Source organism: Podarcis melisellensis (genome assembly GCF_964234715.1).
Source record: "Podarcis melisellensis genome assembly, chromosome: 5".
Lineage (NCBI taxonomy): Eukaryota > Metazoa > Chordata > Lepidosauria > Squamata > Lacertidae > Podarcis > Podarcis melisellensis.
Genome location: NC_138537.1, coordinates 18527323 through 18541448, shown reverse-complemented (window position 1 = coordinate 18541448; position 14126 = coordinate 18527323). Strand labels below are relative to the sequence as shown.

The window sequence follows — 14126 nt, the reverse complement described above, 5'->3', positions numbered from 1 at the left end:
TTCCTTATCACATCCTTTGTTGTCTCTGTGGTGTCCAAAGAAAGATTAACAGGCAACTTCCTTCATGATGGCAAATTTGCAATTGAATACCTTAATCACATAGCCTAAGGTTAAACACTAAGTAGACTCACTGAAATTAATAGACCTTACACCTGGCTTGAGAGCAGTACATGTGAAAAGGATCTAGGAGTCTTGGTTGACCACAAACTTGACATGAGCCAACAGTGTGACGCGGTAGCTAAAAAAGCCAATGCAATTCTGGGCTGCAGCAATAGGAGTATAGCATCTAGATCAAGGGAAGTAATAGTGCCACTGTATTCTGCTCTGGTCAGACCTCACTTGGAGTACTGTGTCCCGTTCTGGGCACCGCAGTTCAAGAAGGACACTGACGTGTCCAGAGGAGGGCAACCAAAATGGTCAAAGGCCTGGAAACGATGCCTTATGAGGAACGGCTAAGGGAGCTGGGTATGTTTAGCCTGGAGAAGAGGAGGTTAAGGGGTGATATGATAGGCATGTTCAAATATATAAAAGGATGTCACATAGAGGAGGGAGAAAGGTTGTTTTCTGCTGCTCCAGAGAAGAGGACACAGAGCAATGGTTCCAAACTACAAGAAAGAAGATTCCACCTAAACATTAGGAAGAACTTCCTGACAGTAAGAGCTGTTCGACAGTGGAATTTGCTGCCAAGGAGTGTGGTGGAGTCTCCTTCTTTGGAGGTCTTTATGCAGAGGCTTGACAACCATATGTCAGGAGTGCTCTGATGGTGTTTCCTGCTTGGCAGGGGGTTGAACTCGATGGCCCTTGTGGTCTCTTCCAGCTCTATGATTCTATGATTCTATGATCAAGTTCATTCATTTCAATTGTTCCACTCTAAGTAAAACCACCCAGTATTTTAGAAGTTCTTAACTGTATTTAGAATACCTTTTTAAAAGAATGTATATTATTGATGTGCTTGCTGTGATGGGCTCCTTTGGGAGGAAGGGCGGAATGTCAACAACAATAACAGTACTAATAAACTGAGTTCAACATGTTATGTACAAAGCAGCCATTTTCATTTAAAATTCTTCTTTTGAATATTTTTGGAAATCTGGTTACATAATGAGCATCATTTGAATCATCATTTTTCTGCTTTGTGTAAAGAACTGTTGTACGTTTTATCACAGAGGAACACTCAGACCCCTCATCCTGAGAACATGGCTTTTTCCACATGAGAAATTATGGGTACAATATTTTTAAGAGAACACAATCTAGAGATCTGTCAAAGCCTCTTGAGATATGCTGCATTTTGTGGCACTGAACATTTTTTTGACTTCCTGAAGGATTCCTACAGAAGTTTTACCTCAGCAGAAAGACTTGCCTCAAATTACCTTTAGGCAAAATATTGTTTCAACACTTGCAAAAGAAAACAAATCACATTTTTTGGAATGTCTGTTGTATGAAGTTATGTTAAAGAGCTGTGGGAAGTTTTATTCAAGGGCTCCCTAAACATCTAGAACATACAAATGGCCTGATGAACCAGACCGATGGACCATCTAATCTGGCATGATGTTCTCACAGTGACCAACAAGATGTTTCAATGAAGCCCATGAGCAGGACCTGAGCTCAACAGCACACTACTCAAGATTCTCAGCTACTGGTTTTCAGAGGCATACTTCTTACAATGTTGGAGGTAGGGCAGGCATATTCTAGATATTACTGGATGACCACCATCTCTGACCATTCGCCATGTTGGCTGGGGCTGATGGGAAGTGGAGCCAATGATAGGTTCCACAGTCTTGACCTAGGGTCACCTATAACTGCATCAATGCTGAAACAACAACAACACCACCCACTTTGTGGAATCGTGGGGGGCCACACTGGGCAAGTGCCACAGCAATTTTAGAGGCTATGGTGCTAGAAACAGCCACCTGAATTACGCTGCCGTGCCCAGCATCCCATTCATTACATGAGATAAAACCAGGCAGGGAAGAGGTGAGACAGGGCAGGACTAGAAATGTCTCAGTGGACACTGCTGTCAACAGCTCTGGCCAGCACACAACCATTTTCCTACGTGCATCAGGCTATCCATTAAATAAATGGGACAGCAGGCAAAGCTTTGTGAAGGTCAGTATGACTATGTTCATGGTGCTATATTTATTTGTGTGTGGTACAAGCAGCAGGAGCACACTGATCTTGACCAAAGATAATAAGCTATTGATTAGTGTAGGCACAAAAAGCCTAACAGAAAAAAGAAGGAAAAACTTCATTCCAGAGAATTAAAATGAAAAGGCTTTCTTTAAAGATAGTTGTCCTTTCCTGTTGTTCAATTTAAGGCATTTTTGCTTCTTGTTGTTGTTCTTTTAACTCCTGGTGACATTTAGATGGATGTAAGATCAAAACTAATTTTAAAAAGTGGGCACGTTACCTGCTCATTTATCCAAAACAATGTGTGTGTTAGCACTTTTGTAACTCAAGGGTCAAAATATAGTTTTGCTCTGTTTTTCAGTCCACTATGTGCATGGAATAATAAATTATAACAAATTCCTTCTTGGTCCCTGTGCGTAATGCTTATGCACTTCACACCCCCATTTTTCTTGGGTGTCTGTTATTAGAGAGCCTCATACATCACTGCAAGTGAATCCTGATTCATTTGGAGTAGTGGTGGGGAAAGTTTCCAACCCTGGGGGCCATATTGTTATCTCCCTACCTTTTGTGGTCAAGGCTTGATAGGTGGGCAGAGCTACCCGTCTGTCAATCACCTGATGTCACAATGATATCAGATAACCTTTTTTAGTGTGCCTGTGGGGTCTTCAGAAATTCCTCCCAAAACATTGTTTGGCTCAGTACTTTAAACAGGTTTTCAGAAGACTTGATAAATCAAAATTTTGGGTAGAATATTCTGATAAATCAAAATTTTAGAGAAACAATGTTGTTTCTCTATGTTATCTTGGTGGGCACCTCATTGGCTTCTGTTTGGCTACTGTAGAAAGAAAATGGACTAGATGGATCTGTGGTCCAAACCAGCAGGGATCTTCTTATGTTCTTAATTCTGCTCAAAGGGGAATTTGACTGATTTGAGGCACCGCACACCACAAAACCATTAACCACAAACCGCATTTACCAGAATCTGGCAAATTAGATTGCAGGTCCAAAAAGCATTGACCTGTAGGACTGTAGGACAATGGAAGCATGTCATGTCGAACACAAAAAACCTACAAAATCCAGAAAAATCTCCTGTCTGGGAAGTTTGTCAGTGAAATGGGTGGATATGGAATTCATAGCAAATTTCAGAATAGTGGGGCGGGGGGCTTTATTTAAGGGTTATAAAATACGCCTATAACATTGATTTTCATGGATCTGCTTTGAGTATTGACTAACATTGAATATCACGCCATGCCTCCTGGACCTTTTTTCTGAATGGAAATACTGGGTATCTCCATTCATTTCTACTTTAGAAGTCATGGGAAATGTGGCTGAATTAGCCACTGGACTCATTCCCATGAGTTCAGGTAAAAGGATAATCAGCATTGTTTTCTAAAAATGCAAATACTAAGGTGCTTTATTGAGCTTAGGGTAGCTTGGATGTTGTGGGCATAAACATGTACATTGTAAGAGGAAAATGCTGAGTATCACTCAGCAACAAGACTATGTTTGGATTCCAGCACTGGTTTAAGGGGATGAATTGGTCACTTAAACTGATTCTAGGAGACTTACATTGCATTCTATAAGCCTTTGTCTGAGCACAGTAATTCAGCAGCCCATGTAGTGTTTAAAGTCTTGGACTAAGGCACAAGAGAGCAATCTGATCCAGCAAAGCAGTTATGGGGGTTTATTTCAGGGAAATTTGCTTCCAGTGTGCTTAGGATTGTATCCATATAGCAAGAACTTTAAAACTTCTTTTCTGTTCAGAAAACTGGAACATCTGTTTCACCCATGATGGTTTTGGTTGGGTTGAGCATATCTCCACTTTAGCAATTTCCCCTCTGTAGAAGCAAGGCTGACTTCGAAGCATTTGGAAAGATTATATTCTGTTTTTATGATTTCAGGCTTTTTTATTTCTGCTGTCCTCGATAGAAGATGAACAAATATTACAGTGGCAGATGGACTACATCTGTGTATGCTTGGCATTGGGGAACAAAGTCTGCATTCCCCCCTCAAGTGAACTTTTTTTTGCCCTCTGTTGGAAATTGGGTGGGTTGACTCTTTGTCCCCAAATAAAAAGCTGATGGTTGCTCATGAAGCAGAATTGTAAAACTGTAGCTTTTACAGTTGTCTTTCAGCTTCTGTTGTAGATATAAATTTAGCTGAGTGAAATATAATGGATGATCCATTTGAATAAGTTCTACAACAGAAGATTTTTAGATTTGCATTTTAAATACTTGCTGTCTTGCTCACTAATTGTGTCGTGAGCATGTGTAATAAAAGATAGTGTGGTAGGGTGGAGATGCTTACTTGAGCAGGGGGGGAAAGCCTGAAATCGTAAAAACCTGACCTCTGAGTAGGTAAGTCACTACTGGAAGCAAGGTTAGTACCATCCAAACACACTGACAGGAGTGCTGGATTGACTCTACTGCTGCATTATCACCCCCACCAACCTCACCACTGCCCCACTCCTTCCCCTCTGGGTTAGCAGCAGCATTTTTTAAAGAAGCAAAACCAAACTACATGGCCCTGGAGCAACATTACATTATTATGCAGCATCAAACTGAGTGTCATTGAATTTAATCTAATTTTTACTTACTGTTTTTGTATTCTGGCTTTCTGCCCCATGGTGCTGAAGGCAGCTAATGACAATAATACAAACATAATAAAATATAAGATTACAATAAAAGTAGAAACATAAGACAGACAAACATCAAAAACAACAGTCAGCTAAAACCAATCACAACATATTTTGAAGTGTACATCTGTTGTTTCCCTGGTTCTTTATTCTAAATAATGGCAGCAACAACAACAACAACCATTGCTATACCATTTAATTCCCAAAACAGGCATTTAAGTGGTCTGCAGGTATTAAAACCAATAAAACAATCATTAAAATTGTATGCCAAATAATTCCACCAAGTCCTTTTTTAGCCTTACTCTCCATTTTGCAGAGGAAGTAAATTAGATATCATATAAAAACTTGGTTCTGTTCCTTTTGGTAGTGGCTGTAGCCCAGCACTGGAATTTTACGCTGAATGATATGAAGCCTGGATTCCTGTGTTGCAAGAAAAAACTGACCCAACAAAGGAGACTTGGAAGGCAATCCCTGGGCAAGACCTGCTGGGACAAGCAGCTTAGGATGCAGCAGATCTCTGACTCAGCTCAGCCGGGCTCAACCATGTTTCAGCCAGAGATACACTGACATAACTTGTTCACGCCAGCTCAGCCAAAGCTGGCTGAGCCAGGACCAGTGTAAGTCCCCCAAAACAAGGCATGGTGGAGGTGGGACCAGAGATGAGGGACTTTGGCTGCATCCTAAGCCTGTACAGCTGTATAGCCTGTTCTTGATGCAAAGTGCAATTTCAGCAACATTTCGGCTGAATCTGAATTCCAATGGGCTTTGAAATGCAAGCACTCATCCATCACACCTCAGTGCACAAAAGGTCCTGAATTCTGAACCCTTCAGTCCACACTTGGTTCTCTAGCCTCTCTTGAACTGCAGTAACAGCATCTTGTGCAGAAATGGTGAGATAACATAATCCTTCCATTTGAACTTGTTACCCTCTTCAATGCAGCAAGTCAAGCGGGCAATATGTGAGACAGGAAGCACGTTTGAACTTGACCTCACGATGCAAGTTCTGCAGGCTTCTGCCAAACTGTGCTTCAAACGTCATTGTAAGAAAGCCTTTTTTTAAAAAAAAAACCAAAACCAAAAAACCTCATTCATGTTGATATAGTGAAAGACTATTGCTAAAAACTGTGGAACGCATATATCTGGGAAGGATGTTTATGTGTTACATGATGTGCAATCACACACTGATGAGCCTTTGCAGCTTAGAGTTGTGCATGTCTAAAGCTCTGTTCAAGCTTTCGGCTGAATGTGTAAGGGCAGAATGTGTGAGGATATGGGACTTTATGCTCCTGAGTCACCTGTTCTAAGCTTCCTGCATTAAGCAGAAAGGTAAAAGATAAAGGTAAATGTAAAGGACCCTTGGATGGTTAAATCCAGTCGAAGGCGACTATGGGGTTGAAGCACTCATCTCGCTTTCAGGCCGAGGGAGCCAGCATTTGTCTGCAGACAGCTTTCCGGGTCATGTGGCCAGCATGACTAAACCGCTTCTGGCACAACGTAACACCGTGATGGAAGCCAAAGTGCACAGAAATGCTGTTTACCTTCCTGCCGCAGTGGTACCTATTTATCTTCTTGCACTGGCGTGCTTTTGAACTGCTAGGTTGGCAGGAGCTGGTACAGAGCAACAGGAGCTTACTCCGTCCCGTCACAGGGCTTCGAACCGCTGACTTTCTGATCAGCAAGCCCCAAAGGCTCAGTGGACATAGGGAAATTCAGGCCCAGGAGCCATATGCAGCCTTCCAGGCCTCTCTTGCTGGCCCTCAGAACACTTCCAAGAGTTCACATCCCTCAGTGGCCCCTCTTTGCCCCTTGAGTGCTTTATGCCTGGCTGAAATGTATCCTTGAATTCTTAACAACATCTCTTTCTTACCTAGATAGAAGACAGAGAGGTGTGTGGAAGGGTATGTAGAAGCTAACCTGTTGTACAAAGGTACAAATGTACATTTGTTGTTTTGTCCACTTGTGCTTCTGACCACCATTGGCAGCTGAACCTCAGAAGTTTGGCCAGCAATGAATGAAGCCCTCAGGCTGAAAATGTTTCCCTACCCTTGAGCTACACAATGACCTTATTCAGGGCAATGTCAATGAGCAAAGCATACCTTTTCAGGAGGAGTTGGGAAAGTGTTATTCAGCACTGCAGAAAATGTTCACAGAATGACTGAGTAATTTCAGCATCAGCTTTCGTGATTATACACGTACCTGATTAACTTAACTAAGTGCAGCCGAATGTTCACTGTGAATTGCAGACTACATTTATTTCCAAATGTCTCGGATGATAGATGTTTAAAGTTACAGCAATCACGTTAAACACAGCCATTGTTTTTCTTTTAACACTAGCTGCGAAAGAACACATATTGTTCTTTTTGCAGTTATTATACCATCTCCAGGGAGTTTTGTCACACATTGCAACCAAATAAACAAAAAAGTGCACATTACTTAAGCAGCCACAAAAACTTTCTTCAATCCATTATACCAATTGTTTAACCAATGCATGGCCCATCTAGGCAGGTGCCTGTAAGCATTAATTCAGTAAGTATTCTTCAGAAGTTTATTCTTCTCCATTAGCTGTCAGCTGCTGGAGTCAGGAGTAGGTCAGCAATAAAGGACAGTGGTGTCAATGAAATTAACTCTTTATTCAAAGAAACCAAAACAGTGCAGGCCTAGTGATCCCAGCAACTCTTGCCCCACCAGAGGTCTCTGCCTTCCCACCATTTCCTTCCCCAGCAGCCTAAGACTTTGATGTCTTGTCTCTCTTTGCTCCTCCCATTTCATTTATCTCTGTGTTTGGGGAGAGCAGGGGGAAGGGGAGCTGGCCACAGCAGGAGAGGGAGATCCCCTGGATTCTTCAGCAGCCTGCCTACACTCTTGCCTCCTCACCCACCTCCACTCCTGCCTCTGAGTTTAGACAGCTCTCTGCCACACCCTCTTCCTGCTCACGAATCCCTGTTGCCTCTTCAGCTTCCAACACCTCCTCCTCCCAGTCTGCTCCCTCTTCTCCCTCTGATCACAAACATCATCCCTCCACCAATCTCCTGGCTCTGAGCCAGGTTCCCTTGGGGGTTCCCCAGCTGCTGCCTCCTACCACTCCTCTGCATCCAGCCAGTCCATGGCATTAGCCGTGTGTGTGTGTGTGTTTAAATTTAAGTGCCAAGCCAACTCTGTCCTTATTACAGTTGCAGGAAACCTTAATATAATTCAGAAGACATTGTAAATGTCTGGGTCTAATTAATTTCATAAATGTGTGTACATCTGCATGTACACACACACACTTTGAAGAAGTAGCAAATTGGTTCCTAAACCTTATTAAGCTGAGTAAATCAGATCCCCATCTGTGATAGAAAGCATATTGAATAATACAGATTAAATGTAAACCATATTGAGCTGCAGAAAAGATGCCATATAGCAGATTTACAGTCTACAATGTGCGCAGAGAGCCTGTTAATATAGATCACTGCTGTCACACATCACAGTTTGCTTGTCTTCCCACACCTCGTCCCCTTTCAACAAGAGCATAAAGAGCACACCACACCATTTTTTTGATTCATTTGGCAAACTCTGCTCCCCACAGGTCCTAATTTCATGTGGCGAGGATTAAGGATGAGAATGAGAACTCTCTCACAGACATTTTGCCATAGCAATCCATCTAATAGCTGTGATCAATTTTAAGTCTTCACGTAAAGGGAACTTACAGCAAACAAAAGGCTGCAGGTTTATGGGGATAGACTGGAGTTTCCCACAGGGAAATATGTTTGCGTGACAGTTAGGAATTCAGACTGGAATAGGTCGCTGACTGGATGCCTGGAGGATGCAATTTAGTTAGCCAGGGTGGGATTTAGCCTGTGTGTAACCATCCACCCCTAGCCAAATGGCAGGCATTCAAGGAAAGGAGTCATATCATTCAAGGTCTGGCACAAAAATGCCAGAGTAGGCCAGTTAATTTTCCATGTGTTATATAAAGACATCCAGGGTTCCTTGCTGGTCTGACCAATGAGACCTTATTGCCTCACTCACCCATTACTGCATGGATGAGGATCCTATGAATTTACTGAGAATGTTGTTAGCATGTTCTGATTAGTTCTAATGTGCAACTGAAAGTAAACAAACAAGAAAGGAGATTCTGACTAAACATCAGGAAGAACGTTCTGGCAGTAAAAGCTGTTTGACAGCGCAACAGACTCCCTCGAAAGGTGGTAGGCTCTCCTCCACTGGAGGTTTTTAAGCAGAGGTCAGATGGCCATCTGTCATGGATGCTTTAGTTCAGATTCCTGCATCAAAGGGGGTTGGACTAGATGACCCTTGGGCCCCTTCCGACCCTACAAATCTATGCTTCTATCAAAATATATCATTGTTTCTGGAATGCAAGTAAATCACATAACCTTAACATCTGTAGGATCGATGGACACTAATATTTAACTCTTACTGGAGCAATGAACATGGAGAAAATGACTTCCCTTCCTTTCATATATACTAATGCTGTTGAGGTCATATTTATGTACACCCACAAGTGGTGTTGAAATCATTTCACAGGAAATTGGTTCCCAATGTTTCCAGTCCTCACTTAAAATTGACTTCATGACAATGGCAGGTGGGCAGTGTGATTCGGTTTCATGATGACAGGGGTGCTAAGAATGTTCATCATTGTGAGTAATGTCAGTATAAGCAACACAAGTGATATTCAGTACCAGTTCTTATTTGTTCATGGCTTCATTTCCACCAAATTACAAAAGAGGAGTGATTTGTGGTATGGGAATAGGACAGCAAAGCTGAGGGACCCTGTTCACCACCCTTTCTGTTGCCCCAGCCCTACCTTGTTCCTGTCACTTACTCATTGCCATGGGCTCTTGAGTTTGGTAGGATATGATGGCATCATCTTATCAAGCACCCCAGCAAACAGAACATTGCTTTATGGTGTTCATGTCTTTTATATAGGAAAGGGCAGAGAGGTAGTTCATGCCAACAGATCCACTACTGATTGGCAATGTAAACTGAAGTCTCTCGGGAGTTGTCCCTGCTGCCCAGCCAAGTCCACTGATTGAGCAATTGTTACACTGGAACAACTCTAGATTGTGGTATGTTGAAGCAATCACAGACCATGAAAGCAGAAATCTTGTAACAGGTTCATAAACTACAATGGGGTGTCTTAGAGAGGCCACATGTAGATCTGTGTGTTCTCACATTAACATCAAAACCTCAGTGCTGATGTCAACTGGCGGGCATCACGAATGGTAGGAGAGGCAGCTGGCAGCAGCTGGTGCCCAGAGAACTCCAAACTTGCAACGGGAGCAGGTTTAGAAAGCTCTGAGCCAAAACCCACAGCAGCACAAGCAGTCCTAATTTATGTGTTCCAGATTCAATAAACCTATGAGTATCAGGCATGATAGCAAACTGTGCAGGCTATTCACTGTGCTATAAATAAAAGGGGCATGCTGTCGCCGTTCAGTGAGTGACAAATAGTATCCAAAAATCTCCAGTTCGGAAAATGATATGCCATCTGCTTGTCATTCATTTCTAAAGGCTTTTCTCCCTTCTCCCCCCACACTGGGAGGGGAAGAGATCTGATATAAATGATTATGGCCCCGTGAGCGGAAAAATACAGAGTTTATCCTTTTTAGACAGACAGGTGACAAGCTTCCATCTTTGATCTTAACCAATGCATACAGATTTCAAATTCTAAATAAATGCACTCTTCTCTTTTCGGTTGCTGATAGCTGTCAACGGTCAAAAGACAAGCCATCTTTTGAGGAGTCTTTCAGGCTCATCAGCGCCATCGTGCTAACCAAGATGATTGCTGATGATCAGGCACTTTGGGGTTCTGACGGCATGGTGGTGACTGATTAAAAGGCAGGCTAAGGGACAGGGAGCTTAACTGCTAAACATAGGAGTGCCTGTGCCCTTTCCGTTCAGATTCCTTTCTTGAATAATCCATCCTTAAGTCTGTTTTGTTCCAAAACACAGGAGGTATGAATATTGCATCAAACTGTTCAACCGTTTAGAGCAGGCATTGGGAACCTCAGATATATCTGGACCTCAAAACTCCAGATCACACCTCAGGTCACACCTATCTTTGCACCTGGGTGTTGTTGTTTTTCCCAGGGTGAGGACTGAACTGGGTCCTTGAACTCTTGTTTGTCTGGATGAAGATTAAGGGTGTGTGTAAATATGAGTAGAAACTAGCCCACTGTACAAAGGTAAACTTTACATCCACTCACACAGGTGATTCATATACCACTTCATATTTGGGTGAAATCTAAGCTGTTTACTGCAAATGAAAGTCAAATGCAAGAAAAAAATACTGTAAATAATAAAAAACACTAAATACATTCTGTAGTTTAGAGCAGCACAGTTAAGAATTAGATATCCTCTTAAAGAGCAATATAAATGCAACCAACTAACATATGCAGACCATAATAATTACCAGCGTATCGTAAATACAGACATGCAGCATAGACAGTCAGCCATACCCAACAAATATACAAGCATGCATACATAGAGGTAGCAGCAGTACTCTGACCTTTGCTGCTATCCTATGCCATATTGACATCCTAAAAGTAAACATATAGGGAGGGTGACTGAAGGACTAAGGCTAATCTCTTACCAGAAGTTGGTCCTATGAAAAGGACCAATGTATATGCAATTAATTCACAATAATCAGTCCAATACCGTATCATATTGACATGTTGTGGTCCTTTACACCACCCACTGTCCCACACATTTTCAAGCTCAGTTCTGCAATCATGTGGGATAAAAAAAGTTTCCCTTAATTTTTTTAAATATAAGAAAGGCTCTGTGACAGTATGTTTACTCTTCAGATAGTAGTTTTCAGAAATCTGTGTTGTTTCCATGAAAATAGCAAAGCATTAGTAAATGATGTCATTTTTGGGGGGGTGGGGATACTTTCAAGGAGATCAAGGCAGAAATGAAACTTTGGAAAATTGTGATTCCCCCAGATTTATACACAAGGATATTGTTGCCTCCAGGTGCAGCACATTTATTAGAAAAGTTGAACTGCATTTTGTGCTGACAGTGAAAACATTTGCTTATGAGTTTTGGGACGTAGAGAGAGGAGGAGGATGTTGTATCCAAACAAATTGATTAATGTTTTATCCAGAAAGTAAATGAGATGATGGAGGAATGTAAATGGCAGATGGCATTGTAATAATAATAATAATAATAATAATAATAATAATAATAATAATAATAATTTTATTATTTATTCCCCTACCCATCTGGCTGGGTGGGGGAATTCACTTTGGGCGGCTCCCAGCAGAATAGTAAAAAACACGATAAAACATCAAACATTAAAAACTTCCCTAAGAAGGACTGCCTTCAGATGTTTCCTAAATGTTATATAATTACTCATCTCCTTAACATTTGATGGGAGAGCATTCCACAGGGTGGATGCCACTACCAAGAAGGCTCTCTGCCTGGTTCCCTGTAGCTTCACTTCTCTCAATTAGAAGGCCCTCAGAGCTGGACTTCAGTGTCAGGGCTGAAAGATGCGAGTGGAGACACTCCTTCAGGTATACTGGGCAGAGGCCATTTAGGGCTTTAAAGGTCAGCACCAACACTTTGAATTGTGCTCGGAAACGCTCTGGGAGCCAATGAAGATCCTTTATGACTGGTGTCTCTGAGGTGAAGGACAGCACCTCAGTAATTAGGAAGGATGGAGAGATCAGTCTACTCCTGGTTCATGTAGGCTTTGCATGAGTTTGTTCATAAATCATTTGAGTTGATCAAAAGTGAACCCTCCTTAAAAGAGACCCACTGAAATCAATGGGAATGACTAACTTAGAACCATTATTTTCAACATGTCTAACCTGGACATAACTTAGTTCAATATAATCCGTTCTGCCCCATTCCCTTATTAAAAAAGAACACCATGTGAACATTGGTATTTAAATATTGGCATTTCAATGCATGTATTTGAACATAGATTCTCTCATTTCAAAATGTATTATATCCTTTTTTTAAAACCAAAACCTTTCTGGTGTATTTTGGTACATTTTTGAGCTGTGAGCTTTTCACAAAGTTCAGAAAAGTGCCAAATCGGAAGACTAATTTCATTCTGATTTGCACATTAGTTCAGGAGGTGTGGAACAAGTCAGCTCCCATCAGAATTTGCAAGGAACAAATTATTCAAGCATCCCTATTAGAGAGACTCAATAATTTCTATGTCCCCATCAAACTCTAGTCACTTCATACAGGGTATTTCCATTAGGCACTACAGAAATATTCATATTCCTAAATTATCCACATTTTGTCCAGTTCCTTCCCCCAACCCGGACTGCACTTCTATCCAAATGTCCAGTTTGGAACACTGCAAATTTTGTATCTGAATGTAAGGGAATCCTTCTATCAATGAGCACATAGCACAGGAGCTCATCCAAAAATCAAAAATCGGATTGTACTCCTAGGGACATGTTGTGTTACCAAGTAATAAAGAAACCAGAAGAAAGAAATCCTTCTGAGCTCGTAGAATAGTTGGATGTATTTAGATAAAAAGAGGAATCACATGTGTATACAACTTGATTTCAAAGATGGGATGATCCACTAGGGTTGTTAATCAGCTTCTTGTGGCAAACCAATGATGTTTAACCCTGTGAAGATCAGATGAGCTCATGTATTTTAATGTGTTTTCAGAAGAAAATGGTGTCTTGTGCTTCCTGCTGTGCACTACAAATTCAAAATAGCATGGATCTAGCAATGTACACCTGCTTTTGGAAAAGTATTCACTTTGTACTGATGGAAAGAGTTCATTTTAAAACCTCAGTGCTGGGTGCAGCTCCTGTAAATCGCTAACAATTTTCCTTAAAATGTCGTTACTGTGCTTGAAAGAAACAGAGAGTTGGAGTGGCATTGTGGCTAAGAGACTCATTTACAAATCAAGACGTCTGTGGGTTAAGCCTTGCTTCTGCAACAAATCCAAGAGCAGTTCTTAGACAACCCACTCACTCTCAGCTTCAGCCCACCATCTGCAACGTGGGGATAATAATACTCCCTTGCTTTGCAGGATTGTTCTATGTATATAGATTTACAAGAGCTGTGCATTTGCAATGCGTTCTGCCTGAATTGTGAGGTGAAGGGTGCTTTGGGTGAGCTGTTCATATACCTGAGTCAAATTGCACCATTAATCAGGTGTCTCGAGTCATACCAGGGACTCCCTGAAATGGCAAGTTGCTCTGTGCAAAAGCCCCACTGAATTTTGTCATCTGAAGCAAAATGGCAATTGCCTTTTTTTAACAGCAAAACAGAGCTGACTAGGCAAACACCCTGAGCAAAACTGGGGAGGAATAGGAGAGATGGAGAAATAGAGGCTCTTTTGTTTCGGTGGACAGGTCGAGCATTTGGTTACAACAAATTATGTTCCCAG

At 41.6% G+C, this 14126-nt stretch overlaps 1 long non-coding RNA gene across 1 annotated transcript in view; it reads right to left on the bottom strand.

The window, feature by feature from the left end:
- Positions 1 to 14126, bottom strand: part of LOC309370046 — a 57872-nt gene that overhangs the window by 34267 nt on the left and 9479 nt on the right. Inside the window, exons 2-3 of the long non-coding RNA XR_014168385.1 lie at positions 11417 to 11482; positions 4721 to 4763 (exon numbers count right to left, since the gene is read on the bottom strand). This is a non-coding gene — a long non-coding RNA (uncharacterized lncRNA). The remainder of the gene's footprint in view (positions 1 to 4720; positions 4764 to 11416; positions 11483 to 14126) is intronic.